The following is a 14,302-nucleotide window of genomic DNA, read 5'->3' as shown; positions in this document are numbered from 1 at the left end:
TATTCCAGCTTGAATAGCATAATTTGCACATTCAGTTGTCAAAGTTCTGCACGGTGGTCTTGTGATCACACTCCTTGTCCAGTGCCTGCCAAAAGTTTGCTAATGCTTTGGCTCCCTGTCCTGCTCTTTGCTGGAAGCGGCATTGAGGAGAGTGGGATGCCTTCTTTAGTTGCAAACCTAAGCTAAAAAGGGCTAAGCAGGGTAAGTGACCTAAACCTAAGTCCTGATTCAGCCATTATTTACTGGGCACTTAGTATGCATCACAATATTTCCTGTATCTTATTACATTGAATCTTCCCAGTAGCCCTGGGGGGGGGTGAGTGTCACTATCTGAATTTACAGATGTGGCAGCAGATTCAGATGTGCAAAGTAACTTGTCAAAGGTCATTACTCATTGAGTAGAATGGAAGAGATCTATTTTCTGTGGATCTCCAGTGTCTGTGCTCTTGCTGCTACATTGAGGTACTTCTAGCTCACTTTGAGGTGAATAAAGTGAAGAATAGAGGGTGAGTATAATAAAGATGATACTAATAGCCATCACTACTAACATTTATTGAGTTCTCACTGTGGGGTAGGCACCATGGGAACACTTTACAAGCACCATTTCATTTCATCCTCATGACGATCCTATGAAGTAGACACCAGTATTTCCCCCACGTTACAGAGAAGGAGGAAGATGCTCAAAGATGTTAAATCATTAGTCCAGATTAAAAAATGATAGCACTAAGATTTGAGCCTAGGCATTTGTCTCTACAGCTTTTTATAATAGCTACACATAAATGTACAACATAGGAATAGTGGGTTGGATTCTGCCCCTGCCCAGGATTTTCACGAGAAAGTATGAGATGAGCACTCAAAAAAAAAAAAAAAATAGGGGCAGCCAGGTGGCTCAGCGGTTTAGTGCTGCCTTCAGCCCAGGGCCTGATCCTGGAGACCAGGATCGAGTCCCATGTCAGGCTCCCTGGATGGAGCCTACTTCTCCCTCTGCCTCTCTCTCTCTCTCTCTGTCTGTCTCTCACAAATAAATAAATAAAGTCTTTAAAAAAAAAATAGGTCAGACTGACAACATTGCCAATGGACTCCATTCAACCAAAGTTGCAATTAACAACTCTTACCTCCATGTTTTAAAGGTGGTTTAGGAAAATTGCAGACAGACCACGAGGCAAACAATGGAGATAATAAGGTGTGATCTTACCTGGCCTGCAGTTTCAGACGCCCAAGCCAGTTACCTGTGTCAGTAAGTTCTCACTCCACATTATTAGGAGTAAACTGGGAATGAGATGTAGATGCCTTGCCAAGGCTTTTGGGATCCACACCTCTGTCACTGAGATATGAGATGGACCTTTGGTTAGTAAGAGCTCTCAGACACCTCTTCTGGAAGAGAGTCAGTCATGTGTCCTTTGCAGCCATGGGAGTTATCACTTCTTTGCATGAGAGGAATAGGTAGCCACTGAATCTGGGAGCAGTAACTACTACCAGAGTGATTGAAAACAGAGTTATGCCTGGCAAGGGAGAAAGGGATTGAAAGAAGAGAAATGGCAGATTGAGGATTAGTTTTATATCCAGTTATTAATACACCAGACTAAAGGAGCAAGGTTACTTCGTGTGTCTGTATTACTTGTTATGCTGCTTTCCTTTCCCCTTCATTAAAAATAAAAGACATGGGGCACAAGGGTGGCACAATTGGTTAAATGTTCAACTCTTGATCTCAGCTCAGGTCTTAAACTCAGGGTTGTGAGTTCAAGCCCTGCTTGGGCTCCATGCTGGCCAAGGAGACTACTTAAAAATAAATTAAACAAATAAATAATAAATACACATTATCTAAACAATAATAAAACAACAACAGAAGAATATTGATATTCTGCTTTATGTCTTTCTATTCCTTGTTAGTCTTTCCACATATATCGTCCATTTTTATGTGACTGTAATGGTAGAAGAGAGTGTTTCTCCATGTTGTCCCATATTTCTTAAAAACAGTTATCAGAAGCTAACTCAGTGGGTGCAGGACAAAAGCCTATTTTCCTGTCTTCTTTTCATTGATATCCTGATATTTTTATCTCCATTCTAGAGTGTGAGCAGATTCGCAACTTTTCTAGAGGATGAAGGCCTGAAAATCAAGGGAAATGTTAAGTTGTTTGCCCTGCCATGGAGTTATGGGTCCCATTAAAAGTAAAACAGCTGTTAGGTAGGAGAAGAGGGGAGAAGGGAAAAAGGCTCAAAACCATTCATTAAAGTGAGTTTTTATTCTAGTTATTTTCAAGTTAGGAAATCTGAAAGCAAAGAAATGCACTAATGAGCTGACAAACAGCTCTGTGGAAGCTTGGCGGTGGCCCAGCAACTGCTCACGGGGGAGGACAGCTCTGGCGATGCCAGCAGCCATGCCAAGGCTGGGTGAGGCCAGGGGGAGAGAAATGCCTTGCATACCTTTGGACCTGTTCAGTCCATTGACTCAGGAAATAGGCCTGTGTCACTCGGCTGGTAGCATCATTACTTTGGGGTGGGAGGCCAAGGGTTCAAGTCCCACATGAGAAAGTTGGCAACTTCCCAAAGCCAATGCTTGTGTTGTCATGGAAGGAGGCTGGTGGCCTGCACTGGAAAAGAGAGCTCTCTCTCCTTGGTTCTTCCAGGGAAATGGGGATCCGAAGAGCAAGGGTGGCAACACACCACGCAGCTGAGTTTGCCCCACAAGCTTTGAAGAACTCCAGTACGGAACTGACAGGACCATTACCCAGTTGCAGGCCCTTCCCAGAGGAGAGGAAAGAATGAGTTCTCTGCCCGTGGTGCACCATCTCTTGAACTCCACCCTCAGCCCAGTCTTTGTTCCAGCTACAAGAAAGGTAGAGACCAAGAACAGCAAGAAATGGTGACAGGTCTTTATTGTCAGAGTGAGGAAGCAGCGGTCCCTGGTTAGTGAGGAACCCAAACGTGGAATGCACGTCCACACTCCTGTAGAAAAATCTCTTGATGAATGTTTCTTTAAAGTACTCACATGCCATGTTGCTTGGCAGTTTAATGTGACCTATGAAAGCAGTTTGTCATTTAGAATATTTCAGTTAATTTAAAAGTTTAAAAAGGATCACCTTTAAAAATGCTTGGAATTATGTATGTTAAATATACCTGACCGATTTGCTTTTTAGTAAATATTGAAAATCAGGGGAATAAACAAACAAAGAAAAAATGGTGGCAGAGAGGGGCCAGCCACTTCAGTGAAGGTGAGGGTGGTGATGGCTCTTTTTCAATACAGTAAGCTTACTCCAATAAAAGGTAAATCATGTAGCATGAAATATACTTTCTTCTTCTGTCTTCTTCTTCCATGATCGCTTGCATGGCCTGGAAAATAGGTTTGTTCATCTGTTCATGGAGCAATATTTTAGCTTACAAGTCACTACAGGACTAGTTCTGGTTGATCTACTTTGTGCACAGCCCTGATGCCAGAGCCCTTTGCCCCAGGAACATGGGAAGCTAAATGGGGTTGGGGATAGTGCTCTTCTAGAAGTTGTCTTTAGAATGGAGAGGCCTCAAGTAACAGGAGCTACCTCTCAGCCTGACATAAAATCACCCTTCTCTCTTTTCCCCTTTAAATAAAATACCTTGCTTGTGATCAGCTGTGAGGGGGTAGTGAGTTGCACAGGGACTCCACTGAGAGGCCCAAGACTGATATTTCTGTGGCCAGGACATCTTTTGCTGTGCTTTCATGGGTTTCATTTCTGTTCATTTATCAGAAGCTCTCTTCTCCTCTAAGGCCTTCTCTCCTACCCCCTGAACCTAAACATGCACCAAGAGAGATTGTGATGGTCCCTGGAAAAGGAAAATCCTCCAAAGGTGGAAGAAAGTAAGCAGTTTTGGATCTTCCTTAGCATTCTGTGGCACCTGTCTTTAGTTTCCTAACTGGTATTAATGTCTTTCTTCTTTTTGTGAGGGCAAGTGTTGTTTGTTTGTTTGTTTTATTGTAACAGCTTTAAAGGTATCATTCAAATACCATACAATTTGCCCATTTAAAGTGTACAGTTCACAGGTTTTTAGTATATTCCCAGATTTGGGCAACCCTTGCACAATTAATTTTTTCAGTACCTCTAGAAAGAAACCCCACATCCTTTAAGCCAGCTTTCCCCAAGGCCCCTTCCTCCCAGCTCTGGGAAACCAGGAGTGTACTTTTTGCCTCTCTGAGTTTGCCTATCCAGGACATTACATATAAATGGAATCAAAGATCTAGTTAAGCATCTTGCTGTTCTTCCACAGAGGCTGGCAAAGACCTTCTACCTAGTATGACTTTGAGTAAAGTTAAATTGTTACTTATATTAGGTATATTAGATTACCTGGTCCTAGGATCAGTATAACCCATGAAGTAGGAAACTGGATAGTCCTGGATGAAAAGCCTCAAATGTCATTACCCAGAGTGTGCTGATGGTCTGGATATTATCAGACGGAAGGACAACCTATGATTCATAGCTTCCCCTAGGTCAGATTGCACAGACATGGTCTCCTGCACTCCCAGTCTGTTCAACGATATCACTCGGACACCATAAACTCAACAATTCAGAAATCGATTCCTTAGAAGACTGGAGTTCTCTCATGAGTTGGCACACCACACTGTGTGTTAACAGGCAATAACACTAAAATGCACTAAAGACCATGTAATTTATTCCCAACATGCTGTTATTCTTTCCAAAACATTAGCTTTGGAGCAGAACGTTTGCTAAATGTTGTCTTTATTTCCAAAGCTTGGGGTAAAGATCGTATGCACCCAATGGCGGAGAGATAATTGGCCACTTTACAGTTTCAACCTCAAATGAACTCCCCTGTCTAAGTAAATTTCCTGGTAAAAGATCCCATTTTAATAGAATGTGAAAGCTGCAAGAGGGATGGAGCTTACAGATCGCAGTATGGTCTGTTAGATAAATGACCAGGGGTAATATATCTTAAAACCACATTTTGTAGACAGTTAACAGAAAGCCCAGAAAAAAAAAAAATACCCCATGCTTCAGCATTCATGCCTAAATGAAAATAACATGTGTGCCTTTAGCCCAAGATGTGCCAGGGCTTGAGGGGAATTTGGCAAGGAATAATATCAAGAGCCTTTTGGGAGCTGTTTGGCATTGTCATCTTGGGCCTGACCTCACAGTTTTCTCTTAGAGGAGAAAGTAAAAGGTGGCACATTAAAGCTTTGCTCTCAGAGTTGCCACAGAGAGCCCCCCTAAACACCTTGTAGCTGGCATCTTTTCCCTGAGATGACTTGAGTCAGAAATAAAATTCTCATTTTGTTTAGAAGCTGAAGAAATGGATGGCTTGTACCATTTAATCTGAAAGTATTCTCTGGCTCTGACAGTGGATCCCTAGGTATTGAGAAGTGCCTAAGAACACGAGAGTGATCTTGTTCTGTTCTTAAAGTGAGAACCTTTATATCCTCCTCTATTATCCTCTTTTCTGAGGTCTTCCTCTTGGTGATCTGGTGACTGTGAGTTGCATTTTGCAAAGTGGGAAGGTGGTTTTACTGTTTTAGGTTCAAATTTCATAGGCCTGAACCCTTGTTTTAAGAATCAGATTCTCCATAATAGAAGAGAACAAAAAGTCCCAAATATTCATTTATTTGGGTTGGTTTACCGAGAGATGCTTTAAACCTTCTACCAGAGGGATCCCTGGTGGCGCAGCGGTTTGGCGCCTGCCTTTGGCCCAGGGCGTGATCCTGGAGACCCGGGATCGAATCCCACATCGGGCTCCCGGTGCATGGAGCCTGCTTCTCCCTCTGCCTGTGTCTCTGCCTCTCTCTCTCTCTCTCTGTAACTATCATAAATAAATAAAAATTAAAAAAAAAAAAAAAAAAAACTTCTACCAGAGATGGCATCTGTTTATAGGGGCTCATCCTTAAGATTCAGTTAGTTATTTGAAAAAACTTAGGGCCAGGAACTCTACTGGGAGACAGAAGAGAACTAACCATGGCCCCACCTTGAAGGTGCTCATGGTTTACTGGTAATTTGTTGAGGGGGAGAGAGCAAAAGTGGTGAGTCTATAGCAAAGGTATGTATGGGATATAACAAAACACAGTCTGGTGTGGATCAGAAGGAATTCCCAGGGAAAGTGATTCTTGTATTGGGTCTTGAAGTATGAATAGAAATTAGTCAGGCATCTAAAAGTTGGCAGTTGAGTAGAAGAGAGTGTTTTTGAGGCAGAGATAACAGCATATGGAAGGTACAGCAGTAGAGATAGCATGATGTGGTTCAGCGTGTCTTGGATGGGTGGGCATATGTTTTTGCAAGATAAGTCTGGACAAGTTGGCACACAGGAGCAACAGAAGCCTTGTATTTGGAATGAGGTGTACCACTTTCCTAGTTCCTAGCTATTCCAATATGGCAACTAATGCCCTGAGTTTTGTCTTAGCCATTACAACTAGATGCATGTTCCTCTCTTTTGCTCCACCCAGACAGAAATGTCATCAAACTCTGGCTCTGCCACTTACTATGTATGTAACCTCAGACAAATTGGCCGGCCACATGGAGCCTCAGCTTTCTGTTCTGTAAAATGGGACCAAAGTAAAAACAACATGATGGAGTTATTGTTAATATTAGGATCAACCAAGCTCAATACTTGGCATTAAAAAGTTCTCATGATATATTCATGGAATCAAACTGGTATGGAATAAAAAGGAAATTCTACTGCCTGGAAAACAGCCTTTAGCTTTCCAAATACCATTGGCTGCCAAAGTAGTCTAGGACACCTGTAACGAGGTAGACAGGGATCTGAACCCTGAAGAAGAGTGACAGGAAGCCAGTCACCTAGAATCAGAATGCAGTGGGCCAGCAAAGCAGGCCAAAGTGGAAGGGAAGCAACTTGTGCCAGAACAACAAGGGCACCTATCTAGGTCACGAGTGCAGACAGGAGGGAGGAGGTGGCAGATGCTTGCTCATAGAGCACTTCGGGGAATGGATGCACAGCAGCCTATGGTTTCCGCTTCCCTGATGTCATCCTGGTGTCCTACCAGGCTCTGGAAAGAAATCAAAAGAGGGAAAGAAGAGAGGAAAAAAGGGAAAGGAGAGAACAGCTGCATTTTTGTGTAATAACAATAACAACCTTTATGATAAAAACATTCAACAAACTAGAATAGGAGACTTCCTCAACCTGAAAGAGAGCATCCATGAACAACCCATAGTGAACATCATTCTTAATGATGAAGGGCTAAAAGCTTTTCCTCTAAGATCCAGCCTAAGACAAGTTTGTCTGCTCTTGCTGCCTCTATTGAGAAATTGTACTGGAGGTTCTGGTCAGGGCAGTTAGGTAAGAAAAAGAAATAGAGGGCATCCAGTTTGGAAAGGAAGACATAAAACTGTCTTTATTTGCAGGTGATGTGATCTTATTTATGGAAAAACAATCTTGAAACAGAAGGAAAAGGTTGGAAGATTCATAGTTTCTGATTTCAAAACTTACTACAAATCAACATTGATCAAGACAGTGTGGTACTGGCATGAGATTAACATGTAGATCAGTGGATTAGTATCAAGAATCAGAAATAAAACTCATTTATGATCAACTTATTTTCCATAAGTAGTACCAAAAAATTCAATGGGGGAGGTATGACCTTATCAACAAATGGTGCTGGAACAACTGGCTATCCACATACAAAAGAATGAAGTTGGACTACTCCAGTGTCACAACATATATAAAAATTATTTCAAAATAGATCCAAGACTTAAATGTAGGAGCTAAAACTATACAATGCTTAGAAGACAATATAGGGAAAATCTTCATAACGTTGCATTTGACATCAGAAGCATAAGCAAAAGAAGGAAAAATAGATAAACTAGACTTCATCAAAACAATACATTTTCTGCTTCAAAGGACACCATCAAGAAAGTGAAAAGATAACCCATAGAATGGGAAGGAGTGTTTGCAAGTCATATATATGATAGGAGATTATATCTAAAAAATATAAAGAATATCTCCAACTCACTAATAAAAATACATAAAAACCAATTAAAAATAGAAATTGATCTGAATAGACATTTACCCAGAAAGATATACAAATATCCAATTAGCACATAAAAGAAGCTGAACATCATTAGCCATTGGGAAAATGCAAATCGAAACCACAGTGAAGTACCACCTGATGACCACTAGAATGGCTATAATGAAAAAGACGATTACAAGTATTGGTAGGATGGAAAGAAATCCGATCTTCATATCCTGTCAAGGGACTTTAAAATGGTGCATCCTCTGGGAAAGGAACTAGTGGTGGTAGAAGGGGAGGAGGATGGGGGATGGGAGTGAATGGGTGACGGGCACTGGGGGTTATTCTGTATGTTGGTAAGTTGAACACCAATAAAAAATAAATTAAAAAAAAAAAGAAGCATGTGGCCTGAAGGTTCACATCTTTGGAGAAACAGGAAAAAATAAAGAAATAAAAAAATAAAGTAAAATAAAATAAAATAAATAATAAAATAAAATAAAATAAAATAAAATAAAATAAAATAAAATGGTGCATCCACTTTGGGAACATCTGTAGTTCCTCAAAAGGTTAAACATGGAGTTAACATTACCATAAGATCTCCCCAAGAGGGAGAGGTATGAAGGTATGAAGGTTCACAAGAGGTTCACATACCAAGAGGTATGAAGGTTCACACATATCTTGTACGTGAATGTTGATAGCAGCATTATTCATAATAACCAAATAAAGGAAACAATCCACATTTTTGATAAGTGATGAATGAATAATTAAAATATGGTATATCGACACAATGGAATAATAATATTAAACAATAAAAAGAGATGAAGAGATCCACACAGTGGCATCATGGCATATATTCAACAATAAAGTGAAGTGAACTATAGGTGCTACAGCATGGACGAACCTGGAAAACATTATGTTAAGTAACAGAAGTCAGTCACAAAGGATAATGTATTATATCATTCCATTTGTATGAAATGTCCAGAACAGTAAAATCCATAGGGAAAAGAAGAGATGAGTGGTTGCCTAGGTTTAGCGGAACTGTGAATGACTTCTAATGGAATGGAGTTTACTTTTGTGGTGATAAAACGTTCTAACGTTGACTTTGGTGATGGTCGTGTAACTTTGTGAATATATGAAAAGTTATTGAAGTGTATACTTTCAATGCATAAATTGTGCGGTATGTGAATTCTATCTCAATATAAGTATTATAAAAATGAAAAATAACAAAACAAATAGCTGTCCTGAGTACTTTCCAATGCCAGGCACTGTGCTAAGCTTTATAAATTTACCTAAGTGTTATAATAAAAATGCAAGAAAGGTTTTATAATCTTTATTTACAGCAGGAAAACACGAGTTCAGAGATATTAGGGAACCTGCCCAAGGACACAAAACTAGTAAGTGGTTTATTAGGAGTTAGGACTTTGACCCATTTTTGTCTTATTTTGAGATTCAGGGCCATATGAAAAGGTCTTAGGTGGATCTTGCAGGCTTTCTTGTGTTCCAAGTCCAGTGTTCGCCATATGACCACCACCAACAGCAGGAGTTGGAGAAATCTCTGCTTCTGCGTTTGTCACCGTGAACTGTGGTAAGGCGTTGGCCCCGGGTGCTACTGAATATGGGTTGGAGAGAATCTATCCTTAGTTGTGTTCTCTGTCCTTGCAAGGGTACATTTGTCCTAGAGACTCCCTTAGTTCCCCCTCAGAGGTGTCACAGCTGTAATTCTGGGAGTGAGACTCTTGACCCTCCACCGCCAGCACCTGATTTTATAGATTGTGTCTTGTGTTTGAAATGGAGCCCTGTTGCCCTTGGCTCTGTCTGCTTCCTAGTTCCAAGAAATAAAACGTGAGAAGGAAGGTGTTAGGCCCACGAAGACAAAGACATCTAATAGGCTTACTAAGGAAAATTTGGATGAGTTTTGGGAAAATGACTCTGAAGTAGATGGATTACATTTTCTGTTTGGGCTCAGTAATTAAGGGAGAAGGGGGACCAAAGCCAGATGTCCTTGGGAATCTTGTCAAATTCCAAATGTTGGAACACATTTCAGGATATTTGACTGAGTTTGGCAGACTCTACACCTTGACTGTGCCCTTTCTTCTTGGACAAAGGTGACTGAAAAACTTGTAAGGATCCAAGTCCCAAAGAAGCCACGGGCATGATTACCCTTTTATGGGAAGTAGCACAATGGCACCCCTTGTCAATGGAAATATTTCCTGAGGGTATTAACCATGAGCATGGCTATGCTAGCAGGTTTTTTAGAAAGAGAGTGAAAATCACTGAGGTAACAACTCAGGTCCTAAAGGGAAACAGCATATCCTTTCATTCTGCTGTTTGTGATCAAGAGCAGAAGCTGGAAGGGGAAATGTGCTCTGTGACCGTTCACAGCCCCTAGTCCTGTGCATTCTGAAGTATTCCCAGGAATATTGTGGCCTCACTCTCATCTTTTGACTTTTCCACTGGATTCTTTAGAGTCAGAGGAGAGCCATGTGGAATGAGCACAATCAGAGAGCACTTCTTTGGTTGTTGGTAAACCCAACATGATAGGTTGGAAGGAAGAGGAAGGTGCAGATGAAGTCCTGGGAACAGCTGAGCCCTTGTTGAAACACCGAAATGGGGATAGGGCTGTGGATAAGCGAATGTAATGTTTCCATAGTAGTTTTTCTCATAGTCCCTGAAATAATTTGTTGATTCACAATATTTACTACTTACTCTATGCACTAGAAAGACAGTAGTAAATAAAACAGTTGAAATTCCCTGCTCTCCTGGATTTCACGTCCTAATGGATAAGATACCATAGTGTTTGTGAAATATAATGTTAAATTACCAAAGTTTAAAAGTCAGTTGCAGAGTTGGACAGAGAGGGATAATTTAATTTTCCTTCCCATAAATAGCTATGATACCCCACTGGATATTTTACCCTAGTACTACAAATATTTATTCCGTTTTCATCATAAATTTTAACATTGATTTTCAGTATTATCTCAGATAGAAAATGTTGTCTTTACATTAATGTGACGAATTATGCCCAATGTTAAATTTTGTAAAAGGAACAAGCAACAAAACTGTCCTTTAAAATGCCCCTCCCCACTATGTGACTAAAACATAGAGACTGGGAAATTTTTACAATATGGAGCTAAGGCTTTCTGCATAAATACTGCTTTTTTTCTGGTTGCCTTCTAATCACCAGATATTTTTTATTCACTGAGGAAGCAAAATTTGAAAGTAAAAATATAAATGAGCTCATGAGAGAAGTCACCGGTAGCCTTGGATTTTTGCTTCAAGACAAAAGGATGGTTTCCAGTCTCCCCTTCCTTCCATTTCTGCACTTCACTGTCATATTTTAATTCGTTGTGGTCAGAATTGCTATTTTTTAGTGGATTCCAATTCTGGCAGTTATCAAGGGAGCTCCTGTATGGTAGCCGTTGTGGACATGTTGATCCAGCTGGTCACAGCTGGTTCTGCTGATGCTCCCCAACCTCAAGCTCAGCTCCGTGAGCTATTCCTGATGGAAATGGATAATACAGCATGACTCCCCTCCCAGGCTGGTATTATGTTATGCTCAGACTGAAGATTCAATGACTCCAGGTGACTGAGGGCCTCCCACACTGCTCTTTACTAATTACATCTGAGATCTACTGGCAATATTAATGGCCACAAGGAATCAGGTAAGTCTAGAGTATAGCCCCCTTCACTAACTTATTTCTCTATATTCATTCACTCAGTCCACATACTAGAACTACAGTTTTGATGCCCTTTCCTTAGTCCAGTCAGTTTAGTTGTGTAGTTCACTAGTCCAGATTCTGGAGACCCTAGCTCTAGTGACCCCATTATTTAGATCTGGTTCTCTTGCTTTGAATAAGACCCTAGAGAGTGTGCCCACTGACATTTAGACCTGTCAGTATCCACCAGTCTACTTCTGGCCTTTGCTGACTAGATGCAACTTGCTGGTACAGCCATTTTGAAAATGACGATGGAGGCAAGTATAGCCCCATGGACACTGGGCATGATGGGACCTCCAGTAGCTCTGGAGCTATCCCTTGTCTCATCTCAGTGTCATTTGTCAGGCTAGCTCCTGCTCCATTCCCAGCTCACCTGACAGTCCTATAAAGCATCAGTACAAGTTCCTAAGGTCCAAGTTTCAAGCTGCAATAATCTATACTGGGAATTACTTCATGGTAGAGAGGGAAGCTTTTGGTGTCAACATTTACGAGCTGTTAGACATTCTCAATGTCATTTGGTCCCTGATTGTAGAGATAGGCAGATCTGGATTTTGTCTTTATGCCAATTCCCTGAAGGAAGTCAAAGTGTTGGAGCTAGCAATGCTGTGAAAATTCTCAGACTAACTCAAGGCCCCATTAAATTCCCTCTGGGGTTCATCCTGACATCTGCTGCTCCAGATTCCTGTTGTACTGAAAGTAATACTTGATTTCCTATTACTGCCAGCCCATGATCAGTATTTCTACATTGTCTTTCATTCCTCTCTAATGCTTCCTTGGGAAAAAAATCTCACTTTGGGTGTACAATTGAATTTGGAAGTGAGAGAGAGAGGCATCTGGGAGAGAAAGTGCAAAACAATTGAACAAGATGCTTGCTTAGAGAACAAGATGGTGTTTACCTCAGGAAAGCGGGCTACCTTCTCACAAGTACATACATTTTTTAGTGTCCTTTTTTTTTTCTTGTTTAAGAAAAAGAAAAATTTGTCCAAGTTGATGACTCTAGTCAAGTACACAGAGTATTAGATACTTACCTTTTCATCCATGTGGAGGGCAGGGTTAAATGTGAGCTCTCAGAGTCCAGTGAGAATCCTGTTGCCTGTAACTTGCGGAATGACCATTCCCTTCTTTGACAAATTCTCTGGTTTTCTTAAATCATTGCAAAATAAGGATGAGCCAAGCTTAAGGCTGCTTTTATTTCCTGCTGAGATTATGAGCGCTAGTTATAGAAAAGGAAGAGGAAAAAACAAAGGTGAAATGGTTTGATGAGGTCATAGAGAATTAAGTGTTAGATGTTACTGCCATCTAGTGATGATTTAACACCTGGCTGCCAGGGGAAGGTGAAGATTTCTCTTTGTGCTATAAAGACAGTGGCATTACCTTGTAGCCTAATACAACCTCACAGGTTCTGGGACTGAGGTAACATGGCAAGCTGGTATAGTAAGGTGGTAGTAAAATAAATAAATAAATAAATAAATAAATAAATAAATAAATAAATAAATAAAATTTAAATCTACTCTTTACAAACTGTGAAAACAATGCATTTCTTCTTATTAAATCCTAAAATTTTGTGCCTACAATATTTCTGCTTTTGTTTATGAAACTTCTTTGAAAACATGAAAATGGGCTTTAAAAAATATATGACACCACCTTTTCTAACACATGTTCACACAATCTCAGAGACCACGTTTTATTCCACCTCTCCCTGTGTTTGTCCATAAGCCTTGTCTCTTCACAGAGCATCACTTAAAATTGCCGGCCTAGTTCTTATCTCTCTGCTGCACTCATAGGGTACCAGGATGGTGGTGAGGAAGGAAGAAGAGAAATACCATAATTGATTCCCTACCTTGTACGAGGTGCTTTACAGTCATGGTGGCCCTACTATAACCCCATAAGGTGGGATCATCGCAATGTGAAAGAGGAGGAAACTGAGCTTCAGAAAGGTGAGGCAACTGGCCAGAGGTCACACAGTTGGCCACACACAGCAGAGGTGGAATTTGAACCCAGTGTGTCTGGTCTCATAGTCTGAGGAGCTTTTTGTGGCTTGGTAAGCACAGAGATAACAGTGTCAATGGGGTCACTGGATGTGGAGTAGGTGGAAGGTGCTCTCTCTGCTCAAGAGGGGAATGAGTCCAAGGATAGCTTCACAAGGCCTCCTGTGGCACATGGACAGATACCAAGAAAGACAGATGTATGTGAGTGTAAAGGGTTGGCAGTTGTAGATGCATAAACAAGCCCATACCTAGAGCAGATCTTCCAGAAACAGTGACTCTGGGAGACTTATTTCATTTCCTTCCACTCCCCCATCTTAAAAAGTTGAATGTCTCATGAAGATGAAGGTAACCAACCCTCTGCAGAGATTAAAATGGCAAGAAAAACAAAGATGATCCAAGCATAGCATTAGCCATCTGTTTGGCATATAGAGGGCAAACACTGATTTTGCTGGACAGGATATAGCATAGGACTTAAGTGACACTAGGTAGATGTTTGTTAAAAAGCAGATCTTATAGGACCCCTCTGATGCTATCTAAGCACAATGGGGTCGTTCTTCATGGAGACTGATTTTTATGCCAGGAAATTTGAGGATAGAAGTGAGTATGCACTCTTTTTTTATTTCTCACTTGGAAATTTTGAAGGCAGGAGACCTTTTGGA

General features: G+C 40.8%; 1 protein-coding gene and 1 long non-coding RNA gene across 8 annotated transcripts in view; one reads left to right on the top strand and one right to left on the bottom strand.

The window, feature by feature from the left end:
- Positions 1-2,249, top strand: part of LOC144286318 (phosphatidylcholine transfer protein-like) — a 50,009-nt gene extending 47,760 nt beyond the window's left edge. For 5 of the 6 annotated variants that reach the window (XM_077852616.1, XM_077852613.1, XM_077852617.1 and 2 more), the window contains 2 exons: positions 1,131-1,237; positions 2,069-2,249. The gene's annotated coding sequence lies outside the window, so the exon portion shown is untranslated. The remainder of the gene's footprint in view (positions 1-1,130; positions 1,238-2,068) is intronic. The other variant, XM_077852615.1, reaches the window with a different exon arrangement.
- A 7,005-nt stretch (positions 2,250-9,254) lies between these two features.
- LOC144286324 (uncharacterized) lies at positions 9,255-14,001 on the bottom strand. 2 transcript variants are annotated; one of them, XR_013354377.1, is made up of 2 exons: positions 13,892-14,001; positions 9,255-9,761 (listed from the first exon to the last, which is right to left on the bottom strand). It is a non-coding gene; the product is annotated as an uncharacterized LOC144286324 (long non-coding RNA). The 2 variants fall into 2 exon arrangements; XR_013354378.1 differs by lacking the exon at positions 13,892-14,001 and adding an exon at positions 12,684-12,871.
- Between the last annotated feature and the right edge of the window lie 301 nt (positions 14,002-14,302).

The sequence above is a fragment of the Canis aureus genome, chromosome 16 (genome assembly GCF_053574225.1).
Source record: "Canis aureus isolate CA01 chromosome 16, VMU_Caureus_v.1.0, whole genome shotgun sequence".
Classification (NCBI taxonomy): domain Eukaryota; kingdom Metazoa; phylum Chordata; class Mammalia; order Carnivora; family Canidae; genus Canis; species Canis aureus.
Note: the sequence above shows the minus strand (reverse complement) of the source record. Positions and strands in the feature narration are given on the sequence as shown.